The 18,069-nt window shown below is 33.3% G+C and overlaps 1 protein-coding gene across 1 annotated transcript in view; it reads left to right on the top strand.

Moving 5' to 3' along the window:
- Window positions 1-18,069, top strand: part of FSTL5 (follistatin like 5) — a 711,768-nt gene that overhangs the window by 558,987 nt on the left and 134,712 nt on the right. The gene's annotated exons all lie outside the window — the stretch shown is intronic.

The following is an 18,069-nucleotide window of genomic DNA, read 5'->3' on the forward strand; positions in this document are numbered from 1 at the left end:
ATTCCCTACTCGACACATCCCCAAAGGCAAGGGAAATGAAAGCAAAACTGAACTCTTGGGACCTCATCAAGATAAAAAGCTTCTGCACTGCAAAGGAAACAATCAAGAAAACTAATAGGCAACCAACAGAATGGGAAAAGATAGTTGCAAATGACATATCAGATAAAGGGCTAGTATCTAAAATCTACAAGGAACTCACCAAACTCCACACCCAAAAAACAAATAACCCGGTGAAGAAATGGGCAGAAGACATGAACAGACACTTCTCCAAAGAGGACATCCTGATGGCCTACAGGCACATGAAACGATGTGCAACATCACTCATCATCAGAGAAACACAAATCAAAACCACACTGAGATACCACCTCATGCCAGTCAAAGTGGCTAAAGTGAACAAACCAAGAGACTATAGATGCTGGCAAGTGCAGACCAGATAATGAAGGACATTTTATGTCATGTAGTTTGGATATTATTCTGAAAAAAAAATGAGGAGATGTAATAAAGGATTTTGAATAGGTTAGATGCAACATCTTACTTTCAATTAAACATAATTTTGGCTGTGGTGTGGAGAATGGATTTGTGAATGAAAGTAAGAATGAAAACCAGTTAGTAGATTTTACGTTAACAAAGGCTAGAAATATTGAGGTTCCTGAGTCCACTTACAGTAGGAAAAAGGGATAAAATTGAGAGAAAACTAGGAGTCAATATGTTGTGGTAAATAATTATATAGTGGATTGATTGAGATGGTTACTAATGAATTAGAGGAACAAGTCACAGATAACTCTCATTTTTTTTCAATTTGGCTAGATATATGGTCCCAACATTATTTGCAAATAAACTTCTAAGAATCCAGTTTTCCGTAGAACTTGACATTAGCTTGGGAGAGAACACCATTAGTTGTTGGTGGCAGAGTAACCTCTAGGAGTATGGAAACACGAGCACACACAGAGATTTGGTTCCCTGCATATCTGCAATGAGACATGTCAAGTGCAGTAGTAGGGAACCAAGACTGTGAGGATGCAGAGTATGGAGAAACAAGGAACAATGGATTGCCTGAGAAAGATCGAATGGCATTACAATGGCAGCAATGGGATGACTAATGTTCTTTGAGATACTCAGTGTGGACTTTTCTTCATGGTTTATTAAAGACAGGTCATAGCATTTCCATTAAAGTTTTTGTTTTGAGATAACTAGATTCTTAAGCAGTTTTAGAGAAATGATGGGAAAACACCCTTTGATCCCTTTACTCATTTTCTCCCATTGGTAACAAACATCTTGCAAAACTTACATTGTAAGTACCAGGATCCTGAAATTGATACAGTCAAGATACAATACAGCTCTGTGCTGCCTGAGTGGCTCAGTTGGTTAGGTATCTCAGTCTTGATTTCTGCTCATGTTCTATGGGTTCAAGCTCTATGCCTGGCTTTGCTTTAACAGCACAGAACCTGCTTGGGATTCTCCTTTCTTTCTCTTCTCTCTCTCTCTCTCTCTCTCTCTCTCTCTCTCTCTCTCTCTCTCTTCCCCGCCCTCCTCACATGTGTGCACTCCTTTCTGTCTCTCAAAATAAATAGACTTAAAAAAAGATACAGCAATGCTCTATCACCACAAGGATCCCTAGTGTTGCCCTTTTATAGCCACACCCACTTCTCTCCTGCCCTTACCCTCTCATTAACCCCTGGCAATCACTAATGTGTTTTCCTTTTCCCAATTGCTTGTTTTGACAATGTTTTATAAATGGAATAATAAGGTATAGTATATCCTTTTGGGATTGGTTTTATTTCCCCATTGAGCACAATTATATGGAGATTCATCTATGTTGTTGTGTGTATCAATCGTTCACTTTTTTTTTTTTAAATAGTATTCCATGGTATGGATATATTAGAATTTGCTTACTCATTTACCTGTTAAAGCACACTTAGGCTGATACCAATTGTTTTCTATTATATATAACACTGCAAAAGGTATTCTTGTAGGGTGTCTAGGTGGCTCAGTTGGTTAAGCAACCGATTTCAGCTCAGATCATGATCTCATGGTTCATGCCTATGAACCCACATTAGGTTCTCTGCCGTCAGTGCAGAGCCTCTTTTGATCCTCTGTTCCTTCCTCTGTCTGCCCCTCCCCCTTGTGCTCATTTGCTCGCTCTCTCTCTCTCTCTCTCTCTCTCTCTCTCAGAAATAAACATTAAAAAAAGTATTCATGTAGAATTATTTATATGAACACAAATTTTTATTTCTCAAGGGTACATACTCATGAATTTAATCACTCAGTCATATGGTAGTTATATGTTTACATTTTTTTTCTTGAAACTGACAGGTGCTTATACCATTTTACATTATCACTAGCAATGTATGGGTAATTCGGTTTCTTTGCATCCTGGCCAACAATTGGCATTATTGCTGTTTCTATTTCAGTCATTCTGATATGTGTAGTGAAATCTTGTTGCCATATTAATTTGCATTGGTTAATGAAGCCAAACATCTTTTCATGTGATTACTCACCATCTGTATATTACCTCTAATAAAATGTCCTCTAATGTCCTTTAACCATTTTCTAATTGAATTACTTGGTTTTTTTAACTGTTGAGTTTTGATAGTTCTTTAGATATTCTTCTTTTGCATATCTGCTTATATTAACATTAACAAAAGAGAAAATAGAAGCCTCCAACTATGGATATGAACATTATAAGCAGCAGGCAATGGGAGGGTTGACATAAGTCTGTGTAATTACAAATTGGACCATCTCTGCTACAGCCAAATATCTCTTTCTCAGACGACTCATAGATCTCTAAATTCTAATCCCTAAATTAATACAGAAAAACAAAAGGATTCCTGTCTCCATCATTGATTGAGTTAGAATTTTTGCTGGTCCTGTTTTACTTTTTCTATGTTGAAAAGTGGATGTGAGGAGTAAACAGAAGCAAGGAAACAATAGAATTCCCAAACTGTGTCTTAGAGGAGGTCTCACATCCTGAGTTAGGAGTAGCTGCTATTTAATTCTTAGATTTAACTGACAAATAAGATTTTCATAGAATAAAGAAGGAATTTTGCAATAGAACTGAAGAAGAAAGAATAAGAAGGACTTTATCAGTTAACTGTAGGTAAGAAAAAGTCAGAAAAGGGTGGTTCAGTCAGTTAAGCACTGAATTTAGCTCAGGTCATGATCTCGAGTTCCGTTTGTTCAAGCGCTGCGTCCAGCTCTGTACTGACAGCTCAAAGCCTGAAGCCTGTTTCAGATTCTGTGTCTCCCTCTCTCTCTGACCCCCCTTTGCTGGTATTTTATCTCTCTCTCTTTCTCTCTCTTTGTCTCAAAATTAAATAAACATTTAAAAAATTTTTAAAAAGAAAATAAAAGGAGGAAACAGCAATGTGTATAATATAGCTTTAAAAATAAAATGGAAAAAAATTAAAAATTATCATATGTATCACAATTGATATATGTGGTTTGAACTTATGTATCAAATCGAATGGGTAAAAAAAATTCAGCTATGTGATAGTTGCAAGACACACCTTAAAAGAAATATTAAAAATATATTTATAATAAATTAGTCAATACATGTGTAGAAAATAAATTAACATACCTATATTTTCTAAAGTTTTATTTATGCAAAATCCATTGACTAGAATAAAGAAAAATATGTTCCCATAGTAAAAACACATAAGAATTAAAACTTTTTGTGTGCCCAATATATAGAGTAAAATTGCAACAAGCAAAATATAAAAATCGAAGGATTCTTTGTTAAAGGTATAATGATAAAATTTTAAAATGTTGTTAAAAAGGAATTTGAGGTGCTTGGTGCCTCAGTTGGTTAAGCCTCTGACTCTTGATTGCAGCTCAGGTCATGATCTAATGTTCATGGGATCAAGCCCCAGCATCGAACTCTGTCCTAAGCTTGTGGAGCTTGCTTGGGATTCTCCCCCACTCTTTTTCTCCCTCCCCTGCTTGTGCTCTCTCTCTCTCTCTCTCTCTTTTTGTCTCTCAAAAATAAATAAATTTATGTAAAAAAGAATTAGATTAAATGAATAAAATCTAAGCAAAAGTAATGAAGATTGTAATGATTCAATGAGTGTATTTGAGATGTATATGTTGTGATTATATTGTAGGTAGACAGATAGATGACAGCATTAATGGTCTAGCCGTCCAGTCATCCTTCTATCTGTAACATGTAGATCTCAAACATACTCACTGAGTAATATATAGGTACATACATATATATTCATTTTCATATATATCCATATCTACATATAAAATGCTGGAAAGTAGCTGAAATCGTAACTGATCAAATGATGGGGCACTTGGGTGGCTCAGTCAGTTAAGCATCTGGCTTCGGCTCAAGTCATGATCTCATAGTTTGTGGGTTCAGGCCCCACAATGGGCTCTATGCTGACAGCTAGCTCAGAGCCTGGAGCCTGCTTTGAATTCTGTGTCTCTCTCTTTCTCTGACCCTCCCCTGCTCACACTGTCTCTCTCTGTCTCTCAAAAATAAACAAAAAACATTAAAAAAATCAAATGAATATAACATAATATACTAAATTAGATGCCAAAAAAATCAACCCATACCTTACAATGCTTACTTTTAAAATGCTAACTAATATAATTATGTTCCCTTTAACATCAAAACAAACCATGACAATCATCTATTTTCCATCATTCATTCTTCAAATTGTTTTCAAGTTTAAAAATACAAATATTACAAGATAGACAATTTTTGTATATATTTTCTGATGATATGATGGCTTACCTCTGAAACCCAAGAGATCAAAATCTAAAAGCTTTTTTACTAAAAGAATATTAGTGCTCATTGGCATTTAACTACTTACAAATATATATATATATATATATGAATTTTTCACAAACAGCTAAAAAGAAACATGTTAAAAAAATTAGTAAAAAAAATTCAGATTCTAACTAAAAGACTTCAAACCTAATGTTAATAAATGTAGCAATATATCATGTTCCTAGATTGGGAGAGATCTTTTATTAATATATTTGCACAGCTTCTTTAATTGTACATTTAATTCAATTACAACCAGAATTCCAAAAATCCATTTTTCTTTCTTTTTTTTCTGTTTCTTTTCTTTCTTCTTCTCTTCTTCCCTACATCTCCTTTTTGTTATGCTTCTTTATACATCTTCTAATAAAAGAATAAATGTGGGAGAAAACTGATTGGATGAACATTAGTGTGAATTAATTTGTTGTAAGGGATATTGAAACCTAATTTAAATCTACATTAACCAAAGAAGGTAAGATTCATGAGGTGGATAAAATACCAGAAGGAGATGCAGTCAGTAAATTTGTAAGATTATTTTAAATGTGAAAATATGTATAGGTATATATGATGCATATATACCTATATAAACACAGAAAATATACAATGGAAATATATGGAGTGATTAAAAATTATAATATACAGTGTGATGAAGAAAGGATATCCAATTATTGAGAATATATTGCTTTACTCTTGACTAGATAAAACATTTACAGCACAAATAAAGGATAAAAGATTATTGTAGATTTCTTTAGTTGAATATGTATTCCTATATTTTTACAAGAAAAACTGAGTAAAAGCTTGAACAGGCCATTTATAGAAGGAACCAAAATGGCTAATAAGTATAGGAAAACTTATTCAAGTAGCAATCAATGAAATTCAATGTATTTAAAATGAGGAACCATTTGCCAAATGAAAACAATAATAACATCTATTTCAGGTGAATTTGTGAAAAGTGGCCCTCCCCATATATTGGATAGTTTTGGGAGAAGAGATTTTTACATGTTAGCATAGTCATCTGACATTCAGTTTTAAATAAATGTACTTTTTAATGTAGCAATCTTTGATTCAGATAATATGAAAAATTGAAAACAACAGTAGTATGTAGGTACAAGAATGATTTTTTTTAAGTTTATTTATTTATTTTGAGAAAGACAGAGACAATACAAATGGGCAGGAGCAGAGAGAGAGGAGAGTGAGAGAATCCCAAGCAGGTTCCCTGCTGCCAGCACAGAGCCCAAAATGGGGATTGAACTCACTAAACCATCAGATCATGACCTGAGCCGAAACCAAGAGTCAGCCACTTAACCAACTGAACCACCCATGGTAGAAGAATGATTTTTATGCACAATTGTGTAGGTAATAATGTGAAACTGTGAGTCTTGAGCCATCATTAAAATTAATGAATAAATTATTTTCATCCTTATGGTAAAAATTATTAATCTATTAAAAGCAATAAACTAATTTACACATATTGTCCTAAAATATATCTCTAGAGTATCTAAAATTTTAAAAAATCTGAAGTAATGTATGCAGAATAAGTTCCTATTTGAGTAACAAATGTGTGCATATAGGCTGTATGAAGATAGACAAAAAATTTAAAGTACACTGAAAGGTTAAAACTGGTTATTTCAATCATCTGTCATGAGAAAGGCAATTAACATTTAATATTCCTCTTCTATATTATGTGTTTTTAATAATAAATATGCAGTGTATTAAGAAATCAATAACAGAGGACGTTAAAGAGGAAAAAAATTAGAGCCAACACAAAGGAGCAATTTCTATTTTTCAGTATTTTAAGTGGTTTTTCTACATACATGATATCTCTTTATTTTTTCAAAAATCCTTTGAAGTAATTATTACTAAATGTAACTTCATGATAAACAAAAAGACTCAATAGCTTATGAAGTTTCTGCCCACAGGTGGCTGTACAAGCTAAAATTCGACCTCAAGCTCTGATTGGTCTGGTTTCATGTGGTTAATAGACTTAGATAAGCAAGGACAGATTCTGATCATGCCTGAATAAGATAAAATCATTAGGTTTTGACCTGAGGGAAAAAAAATCCATGTAACTGTTCATTAAGTTAAAGGATATTCTGAAAATTATCAAATGTATTAAGTGTAAAATAGCACAGATCTCTGTTGAGAGCAAATTTCTACATATGCCATGAAAGGTTTTATTGTAGATAAAAAAATTATAAATCCTGAAAAAAGGTCTTTGTCAATTTATCAATGAAAAATGTAAATAATAGTTTTAATAATAGTCATATATTTGTCTTTGTTTAATAAGAATTATGTTTAGTATGACAATTTTTGAGGCTACAGTTTTGGTTATAGTTTTAAAACTTAAAGATTTATTTTGATAACTGTTGGTTAAAATATAGATAAAATAATGTTTGCTTAAAACAAAGTTTAGGGCACCTGAGTGGCTCTGTCTGTTAAGCGTCCAACTTCAGCTCAGGTCATGATCTCACAGTTTGTGGGTTCGAGCCCTCCTCGAGCCCTGTGCTGACAGTTCAGAGCCTGGAGCCCATCTTCAGATTCTGTGTCTCCCTCTCCCTGACCCTCCCTTGCTCATCTCTCTCTCTCTCAAAAATGAATAAAAGGTTTAAAAAAAATTAAGAAAACAAAGCTTACTGCTGGTTTATTCATGAATCCTTTTTTCAAATGAACAATCTGCACATTTTTAGTAAATTAATATTATGACAGTATTACACGACTATCTCTAATTACAGGTAGATTGAATTTACAATTCCTATCAAAAAGCTCATTTTTAAATTAGGAAACTATATTTATAATCCTCAGTGTGTTACCATGCATAAAAATTGCTCTAGGTGAATTAAATAGTTCCTTAAGAAATTACTTCACATTGCTAAAACTGGAGTTCAATCAATGATAAAAAGTATATATCTATGACGTGGAATTATGGACTAGCTAAGTTCACATAACTGTAGATGAATTTTACCCTCTAAATCTATAGGTTTATATACATAATGCCTTTTACATAAAGTAGTTTGCAATAAGAAAATCATTGAGCAAAATTATTTTATATTTATAATTTTCATCATCTGCTCTATTGAAGATTTTCACCAACATTTGAATCAACAATATTACAATAAATGTATTCCTCTCCATCTGCAAGACATTTTATGTTTTCAAGAGCCATCACATTGTTTCCTCATAATTATTTTGTTCAAATGAAGAAACATGCACTGGAAGAGTTAGAGTAAGTTTTCCAAAATCATTCAACTCCAGGGTGTGATCTAAATTCTGTAAACTGAGTGATGATGTCTGATGCAAAGTGTTTCATATTTTATGGCCCTGCATATTTTCTTAGTTCTTACAATTTCTTATACAAATGGTGGATAATAAGTATAGGTAGAATGATAGCTTTAAGGAAAGTTGTCTTTTTGGACACACATCTTAATATTATATTGAATAACATATACTTTCTATGTCTTTTGGATATAGATAGCCTTTTTACAGGTTATGCCTACACTTACTAGTTATGTGACCAATAGGGTACAAATGTGATTGAGGAAGAGCTTAAAAGATTCACTTTATCTGTTTACAATATTTTACAGACAGCTTTGAATAAATCTCTTTATATAGTGTATTGATAGGGTTTATATCTAGTGTTGTATCTTGAACATTAAACAAGTTTGCAAAATGTGTCTTGGCTTCCATTTCCCTTTCTCTAGTCCTGGCAGATTTTGCTGATCAATTGTAACTTTTATATCCAATTGAACCCATACATGAGTTTAGGCCACTTCCAATTTAGGTCTCCAAAATGTCCATTTCTACTAATCAATTGATATTGACTAGTGAAATTACGTACATTTGTCATTTCTCCTATTAAGTCTTAGTCATTCTGCAAGTAATGGCAAAAATATGATTTCTAGAAAGCAAAGTGTGTGAGTTAAGGCACCTAATATTTCAACTTGTCATACTTTGTTTTTTTAAACCAATTTAATCCTAGGAAGGGTTTCAAACTTACAAGTGGGGAAACTGAGACTTAGAGAAATAGGATATTTTATCCCTTAGAACATAGAATAAGTGTTAGAGATACATTCAAATTTTCAGGTGTGCATGTGGAGTGGTTTTTATAATGTGTATACTGCACACTTCCTGCCCAAATAATTAATTTGAGATCTCCTAAATTTTGTTTAAATTAAATACATATTAAATGAAAGTAAATACAGTCTAGAGGAGAAAAAACAAGTATTTACCATGTACCAGATTTTACACTATATCTTAACTAGTTCTTTTTTCATAAATTTAGAAAAATGACATTTTATATTATTGCCTTCCATGCTTTTGTTATGTTTTCTTTTGTTTCAGAGAGCATTTCTGTAAATGAGGGCTTTTGAAATTTATCAACATTGAGGCTAAAAAGGGCCACTAACTTTAAGGATTACTGCTAGTAGATCTAAGTTTGTTAAAGTAGGATAGATGTTGTGCCTTTCAAAATAGCTTAAAAAGTTGTGATTTGTTACAATACTGGAGGATAAATATGAAGACCCAATTGAAAAACTGCAAATGTTATGACCATAAGTATGTTGCTGTTAGTTTATATTTTGCCTCCAACATTTGTTGTATCCTCTACATTTTTATGAAGTCTGCAATAACGTGATCAGAGAGTTTTGTAATATCGACAAGAGGCAGTGTGAAAGTCATGAATATAAAAAGACTGCTTTGGGACAAAGTTAAAGAGAAATTGATGGCTTTAATAATGTCAGAGACAAAAGGCATTGGACAAGCTCAGTAGCATTTAAAATATTTATTAAACTCTGTCTGTAATTTTTCATAGGAAAGTTGCTTTAATGACAAAGGAAGTCATAATACAGACAGAACAATCCAGATGCCGCTGTGAGTCAGCACTACTTCAGAGACATTTATATTCTTACCCTCAAGCTTTCTTAGAACCTTCTGTAACAGTCGCAGCTGTGTGAATAATTTGTGGAAGAGCAGTGATAGAATTCTTCAAAAGAGTGCAAGATAATGGCATCAAGAAAAAGAAAAAAATATTTAATGTTTAGTTGTTTGCATACCAGTGAGCTGATGATTCACCTTAAATTCATTTTTGTTTGCAGTTAGATTGCAGTCACTGTATTGGGTCAGTGATCTCTGTTTCCTGACTCCAAAAGCAGGCTTTCCAAGTATTCAGGGTATGCTGTTTTTATACTTTCTGATAATGGTGCAGCAATTTCTAAAGAAAGATCACAGAATGAAACTTAAAGGGGGAAGAAAAGCAGAGCTTAGTATTAATAAATATCTATTTTTATTAGATCTTTTCTAATACTCAAAAAAGATTATTAGAGCCTATAAGACACTCCCAATATTGAGAATAGGGCTGATTCATTTTAATACAATGAAGTTATATAGACCTTTAAGAAATATATCCTTCAACCTTTACTAAACTTTATACTTATTATTATTCAATTCTTTATGGTTTTGAAATGATTCATTAGGACCCCAAATTTTCCAGGAAGAAAGAACTAACAAAATATAGTTATACTAATTATAGAGTATTTTCTTTAGCTTAGCAACTTTTTTGAGTCAAAATTTAATATTTTGTGTCAGAGCCTCATTTCTGCTTTATTTTCTATACTTAGTTAAAAAAATATCAGCCTTAAGTACCTATTCTCAGTCCTCCATATGAGTATCCAATTATTCTTACTTTATGCTATAAGAACCGTCAGGTAAATTAAATATAATTTTATTATCTTAGTTCAATATAGTTCCATGGTGTATTTATTTTAACTGCCTTATAAAAAGAAGTAGTGGGTTTCCTTGAGAAGTTATATCCATTTAGGGTGAATCATTAATACCTCTCCAAATTACTAAAATGCACTGATATTTATTTGACCTTTATATTTTAAAATACAATTTTTCAAGGACCCCAAATATACCTTATATATAACTGCTAAACACCTAATTCAGGCTTCATATTTAAATTCCAAGTAGTTAAATCCAGGAGATATTTTTATTTTATAATCAGTACCCAATAAGACAGTTTAGGACAAGAACGCATTTTTCCCAGTGTTCACTTGGCTAATTTCAAAACCTGAATCCAACACTCACTCAACACATTAATGTATAAAACAGAGTATGCAAGAGGTGGAGAGAGTAGGTCATCTAACCCAATTTGCTACATTCAGAAGTTGCTCAATGAATATTTGTAAATTGTTATCTCAAAACTCTTACTTTTTTTTAACTTTTCTTTTCTGGTTGGAGAGTCATTGTAACTACTGTATTATAAATGATGGAAAATAATTGCATATGTTAAAAAAATAAATTCTGTTATATTAAAAAAACTCCTATTTTATATTTCTTAAGTTTTATTAATGAATAAAATTCATATTTTTGCATCTTTTAGATCTCTTCCATTTTAAGGGACAGAAGAGATTTGGTTATATTTTATAGACTGAATCTGAACAATATGTAATCTCAATTACTTAACATATTCAGTGCATGTAAGCACATAATATTATACTATTTAATATAGATATCACTTCACTTTATTAGACATGTTATACCATACAAATTCAACCACTTTAAATTGCTTCTTGAGTTATTTTAGTGAGACATTGAATATCATTAGGAAATTTTCAGTGTATAGACATTAACTTTTACGTATTACCTTTTGCTTAAAATGTTGGGAGTCTTATTTAAAATTTTTCATGATAGAGGTGACTGAGTGGCTCAGTTGGTTAAGCATCCAACTTCAGCTCAGGTCATGAACTCACTGTTCATGAGTTTGAGTCCTGTGTCAGGCTCTGTGCTGACAGATCAGAGCCTGCAGCCTATTTTAGATTCTGTGTCTCCCTCTCTCTCTTGCCCTTCCCCTGCTCACATTCTGTCTGTCTGTCTCTCTCCCCAAAATAAATAAACATTAAAAAATTACAGATTTTCATAATAGCACACACAAATCAGATTCCAAATTCAATGTAAAAATCCTTTGGTTGTCTTCCTCAGATTCTTTATTTATGCAATATCAATAGAAGGGAAAGATAAGTCATAGAGCGAACTTCCTAACTAAAAATGACTGTAACAAATGGCTTGAAATGCTCTCTGGAGGGTTATTGACTTTTTAATTCAGGCTGCCATCAATCGTCATTTATATTTCATAATATGTATCCCGGGAAAAATAACCTACTTTTAAGTGTGTAGCTTGTCACAGAGGTTAAATACTTGTTATGCCAAGCACTTATTCTTCAATTCCGTGTAAGTGAAGAGATATTTTTCAGACCATCACTTCTTACCCATATACAAAAGAAGAAGCATGTTATATGAGTATTATTATTTTTACAATATACAATATTATATATTTGGTTATACAAGTTCAATATGACAAAAATTATTATTCACTATTTTCCATTTAGTTCATGTGCAAATGTATCAATAAGGTAGAAACAACTAGGAATGCAGGGGGAAGTTAGACATCTTATTTGAAAAGTTGTCCTTTGAGGAGTAACAGTGACAGTGTAGGTGACCACATAATATCTACAATTTTTAATATAAATGAATAAATGATGTAGAATCTATTATTTGGGGGTTTTGTTGTTTGTTTGTTTATTTTCTTTTTTCTTTTTTTCTGAGAAAGAGAGCATAAGCTTGGAAAGAGGCAGAGATAGAAGGGGACAGAAGATCTGAAGCAGGCTCTGTGCTAACAGGCTGACAGCAGCAAGCCCGATGTGGGACTCGAACTCATGAACTATGAGATCATGACCTGAGCTGAAGTCAAGGGCTCAACTTACTGAGCCACCCAAGTGCCCCTAGAATCTATTGTTATCACTAGGTTGACTGATGTACTTCCTTTCAAACCAATTTTCAATATATGTAGGTTGTCTCAATTTTTTGCTCTTCCAAATAATATTTCAAGAAGCCTTGGTCCTTACTTTGGCTATAAGTTGTGTGGCAAGATACACTTTATTTTATTAAATGTTTACTGAAAGAGTAGTTTTCCATTTTGGCACTCTATGTAAGTCTTTTTAAAAAGTTCATCTTCTTTTTTTTTTCCCCATAATATTTTATTGTCAAATTGTTTTCCATACAACACCCAGTGCTCTTCCCCTCAAGTGCCCTCCACCATCACCACCACCTCTTTTCCCCCCTCCCCGCTCCCCCCCAACCCTCAGTTCATTCTCAGCATTCAATAGTCTCTCAAGTTCTGCATCCCTCTCTCTCCCCATAAAAAGTTCATCTTCTATCTCTTGAGTTGTTAAGGCATTAGAGATTGGGTCTGAGTATATTAAAGAAGTCTCTTTACTCCAGATCTTATGGTATTGTGGCTTTGCTGGAAGTATACTACTGTATCTCTTTAAAAAGTATTTACTTGAACCTCCAATGTAATAAAATGATACAGAAACTATCCTGGCTTTTCTATATACCCAAAGCCAAAATATGTGCTTTAGGTCACCAAAAAGCATGTACAGAAATATTCTGAAGACTATTTTTGAAAATATATCTGATATTTCAAAATAAACCATTTACATAGTCATCAAGGTTTTAAAAAATGAGAGCTTGGTTTTACTCCATCATCATTGCAGATGTGTGTATTGCATTTGTTTTGAATTATATTTAGGAGAGGGGGAAAGGATGCAGCAAAAATCTGGTGTTTAGAATTTTGGAAGTTTATTATTTTTCTGCTCCCAAACTATTAAAGTCAATTCACAAAGTGAAGACCCAGCTGCAAATTGAAAGGATTACTGGGTCTTTTTGAGGACCCCTTCCTTCCCTTTGTTTCCATATTAGAGCTGATCTGATTCTAGTTTAAGATCTCTAGTGCACAGCCGAAAGAAAGGAAACAACAGGATGATAAGCATATCTAGAGCCCTGATTGTGGCTTCAACTAGTCTTTTGGTTTGAATTACTTTTATAAGTTCAGTAAATCTAGAAGGCTGACATTTATTTGTTAGTCATTCTAATTTGTGTATACAATGGGTCCTCCAGTCACTAGAAAGAACAATGGTGAAATTAACTTTGGGCTAGAGTTCAGACCCTAAAGAGAGTCACCCACTCTAGTTATCGACCTTGAGTCTTCGACTGTCATTCCATTGGGTGAATATAAAAGAAACTATGTAGTTCAAAGCATATTAGTTATCCAAAGAGCAAGATGGCCCAGGTGAACATTTTTGTCCATTGTCTTCTGCTAAGATAGCTTCTGCAGAAAATTCGTTCACTGAGAACCATAGGGTTTTTCCTTATTTACCAAGTCACATCATTACTAAGTCAAATTAAGGGTTCATATGCTTTCACGGTCATTCTAAATAACAAATGTTAAGAGTGTTTGGGTGACTCAGTTGGTTAAGCATCCGTCTTTTTACGTTGGCTCAGGTCATGATCTCATGGTTCTGGGTTTGATCCCCATGTTGGGCTCTGTGCTGGCAGTGCAGAGCTTGCTAGGATTCTTTCTTTCTCTCTCTCTTCCTCATTCTCTGCCCCTCCCTCACTCATGTGCTCTGTCTCTCTCTCAAAATAAATAAATAAAATTCATAAATAAATAAATGCCTGATGCTAAAGTATGAGCGTGAAGAGGATATGTGTGGTGGTCTGTAATACACACTGTAGACAACTTCTTCATGCTCTACAGTAATTTAGTCACTCAACTATGTAAGTAGATATAAGAGATGAATAAGGCAAAATACCTTTTATCAGGAAACTTACTATCTAACTATCTATGTACCTATCTATCCACACACTCACACACACACACACACACACACACACACATTAGCGAACGATAAATTATTCTAAAACTTAGTGACTTAAAATAACATTTATTTCCATTTGAGATAATAACAGGAAAAGAGAGATATAGAGTTACGAGATTATAAGCAGAGAAATGAGACAATGAAAGAATTTGAAAACAGCATAGGCAGATGGTACTGGTGTTAGGTCTTTTCTGAGGTTGCAGTCAACATAATTTTCTTGCTGTTGTTGTTGGTTTTATTGTTATTCGTTGTTGTTTTTAAAATTCACATGTAAGTGATATCATGCAGTATCTGTTTTTCTCTGTCTGGTTTATTTCACTTATCATAATGCCCTCCAGGTTCATCCATGTTCTTACAAATGACAGAATGTCCTTTCTAAGGCTGAATAATATTTCATCATATATATAACATATTTTCTTTATCATTCAACCACTGATGGGAATGTAAGGTTGATTCCATACCCTGGCTATTGTGAATAATGCTGCCATGAACATAAGACTACCACTCTCTCTCAGAGATAGTGATTTTGTTTCCTTTGTGTGTATACCCAAACGTGGGATTGCTGGATGGCAAGGCAATTTTTATGATCGACTGACTGACTGACTGACTGATTGAATGCCATAGGAATTCCTGACCAGTCAAATTTGGAACATGTTTTTACTACCCTTCAGGTTTTTGTGTATTTGTTTTCCTATTGGCTAAATTCAGTGGCTATTAGAGACCAAGGTCAACCAGGTTGATTAGGGACAGCATGAAAAGCAAAGAACATTGGCTAAGGAGTCATAGCCTCCTGGAGTTTCATCTCAACTCTGTACTCCATCAAGTTCTGTGTCCTGGGGAAGACTTCAAACTTCTCTGTGACTCATCTTTAAATCAGCCTGACTATAAGAAGTACAACACAAACATTCTATGGTGTCTATGAATATATTATTATTTTTACTCTTAAAATACTATTGCTGATGGAATTATTTCCTTTCAGCAGAAGAACTGACTGAGGTAAAAGAAGATACACAAATCAAATCTTATTTTTACTGGGAGAATATTGAGGATACAGTTCAAAGTGAATCTGTGTCAGATAAAACTTACTTGAACAGAAAGGGAAAGTTTATTGACTTGAAAGTAGTTCTATTTTTAATTTTTGTATGGAGCACCCATCCTAGTTTCCATGTAAACTGGCTGTACCAGTTTACATTTTCACCAGCATTGTACGGCGGCTGTTTTCTTCATATCCTAACCAGCATTTGTTATCTCTTGCCTTTTAAAATAGACATCTTAACAAATATGAAATAGTATCTCATTGTGGTTTTTAATTTGCATTTCCCAATAAGTAGTAATGTTGAGTATCATGTCATTAACTTGTTGATCATTGTATGTCTTCATTAGAAATGTCTGTTTAGGTACTTTGCCCATTTTTAATTGCTTTTTTCCTCTTAAATTATATGAGTTCATTGTAAATTTATTTATTGACTACTTATCAGATATCTGGCTTGCAAATAGTTTCTCCCATTCTATAGGTTTCCTTTTCATTTTGCTGACAATTTTCTTTGTTATGCAGAAGGGGATGTTAGCCTTTTGTTTCTGGGTTATAACAGTTCATTTCATATTCTGGTTACTAGTATGTTATCAGATATAATTTGCAAATATTTTTTTACACCGTGAGTGGTATTTATACTGCATTGCTAGTGTCCTTTAAGTACCCCAAATTTTCATTTCAATGAGTCCAATTTATTAATTTTCTTTTGCTGTTTGTGTTTTGGGGTCATAGCTAAAAAACATGGTAAAATACAAAGTTAGGAAGAGCTACCCTTATGTTTTCTTCTAAGTGTTTTATTATTTCAGGTCCTGCATTTAGGTCTTTGACTAATTTTAGTTAATTTTTATATGTGTTGTGAGGTAGTATTTCAGGTTCATTCTTTTGCATATGGATAACTAGTTGTTTCTGCATCAATTATTGAAAAGACTAATTGGGGGATCTTTGTGGAAAATCCATAAATCATAGATTAGTACATTTATTTTATTTTAGCATTCCCGACTCTATTCCATAGATTTAATTTTTTTCCTTATGCAAGTATCACATTGTTTTGACTACTATACTATGTGTGTGTATGTATAAAAATTTGGAAAATAAGAGGTATGAGACATCCAATTTTGTTCTTCTTTTTCAAGATTATTTTGGGCATTTGGGGTCCCTTGTAGTTCCATATAAATCTTAAGATTAGCTATTCCATTTCAGCAAAACATAAATAAATAAATGCTGTTAAAAATTTGATGGGGGCTGCATTGTATCTATAGATTAATTTTTTGTCTTATAGATGAATTATCTTCTCATTTCACAGGCAATTCTTACCAATTCTTACTATCTTACTAATTAATTGTTTCAGTTCATAAACACATAACTTTTCACTTATGTGTTTTTCTTTAAATTATTTATCTCATTTTGCAGTGTTCAGTTTAAAAATCTTAGGGGCGCCTGGGTGGCTCAGTTGGTTACACCTCCGACTTCAGCTCAGGTCAGATCTCACGTTCATGGGTTCGAGCCCCCGCGTCAGGCTCTGTGCTGACAGCTAGCTGAGAGCCTGGAGCCTGCTTCCGGTTCTGTGTCTCCTTCTCTCTCTGCCCTTCCCCTCGCATGCTCTATCTCTCTCTGTATCAAAAATAAATAAAACATTTAAAAAAATCTTATACCTCCTTGGTAAAATTTATTTCTAAATATTGTAAATATTTCTAAATATTTTATTTTTTGATCCCTCTATAAAAGTAACTGTTATTCTGATCTTTTAAACATGTTATGTTAAGGTAAATATTTTTGTTCTTTCTCAATTGTATATTCATTACTTGTTTATATAACTGAATTCTTTTTTAATTTTTTTTATGTTTTCATTTATTTTTGAGACAGAGAATGAGTGGGGGAGGGGCAGAGAGAGAGGGAGACACAGAATCTGAAGCAGACTCCAGGTTCTGAACTGTCACACAGAGCCCTATGTGGGGCTCTAACTTGTGAAACACTAGATCATGACCTGAGCCAAAGTGGGACTCTTAAGCAACTGAGCCACCCAGGTGCTTCTATAACTGAATTCTTAAAGTCTTATTTTGTTCCTTATGTTTCTTTTCTGTTATTAACTATTTTAATGCTCAAAATTCTCATATTTGGCAAATAAGGGCCCCTTTAAGCTGGTTTCTGTATTTTGTTTAAAAATTTTTTTTAATAATGTATTTATTTTTGAGAGAGAGACAGAGCATGAGCAGGAGAGGAACAGAGAGAGACGGAGACACAAAATCCAAAGCAGGCTCCAGGCTTCGAGCTGTCAGCACAGAGCCTTATGTGGGGGTCAAACTCCTGAACAGTGAGGTGATGACCTGAGCTGAATTTGGACTCTTAACTTACTGAGCTACCTAGGTGCCCTTGAATTCTGTATCTTATTGATGTTTCTATCATCCTTTGAAAACTTCCTTTATTACCAAAACAGGATATTCAAGGCTCAGCTTGTATTTTTCCTAACACAGTCCCATAATAACCTTGATGCAAGGAACACTGGCAAATTTTTGCAGATAATGATATTTTGGAAACAAAGATCTATAGAATTATAT

The sequence above is a fragment of the Suricata suricatta genome, chromosome 1 (assembly GCF_006229205.1).
Source record: "Suricata suricatta isolate VVHF042 chromosome 1, meerkat_22Aug2017_6uvM2_HiC, whole genome shotgun sequence".
NCBI classification, from domain to species: Eukaryota; Metazoa; Chordata; class Mammalia; order Carnivora; family Herpestidae; genus Suricata; species Suricata suricatta.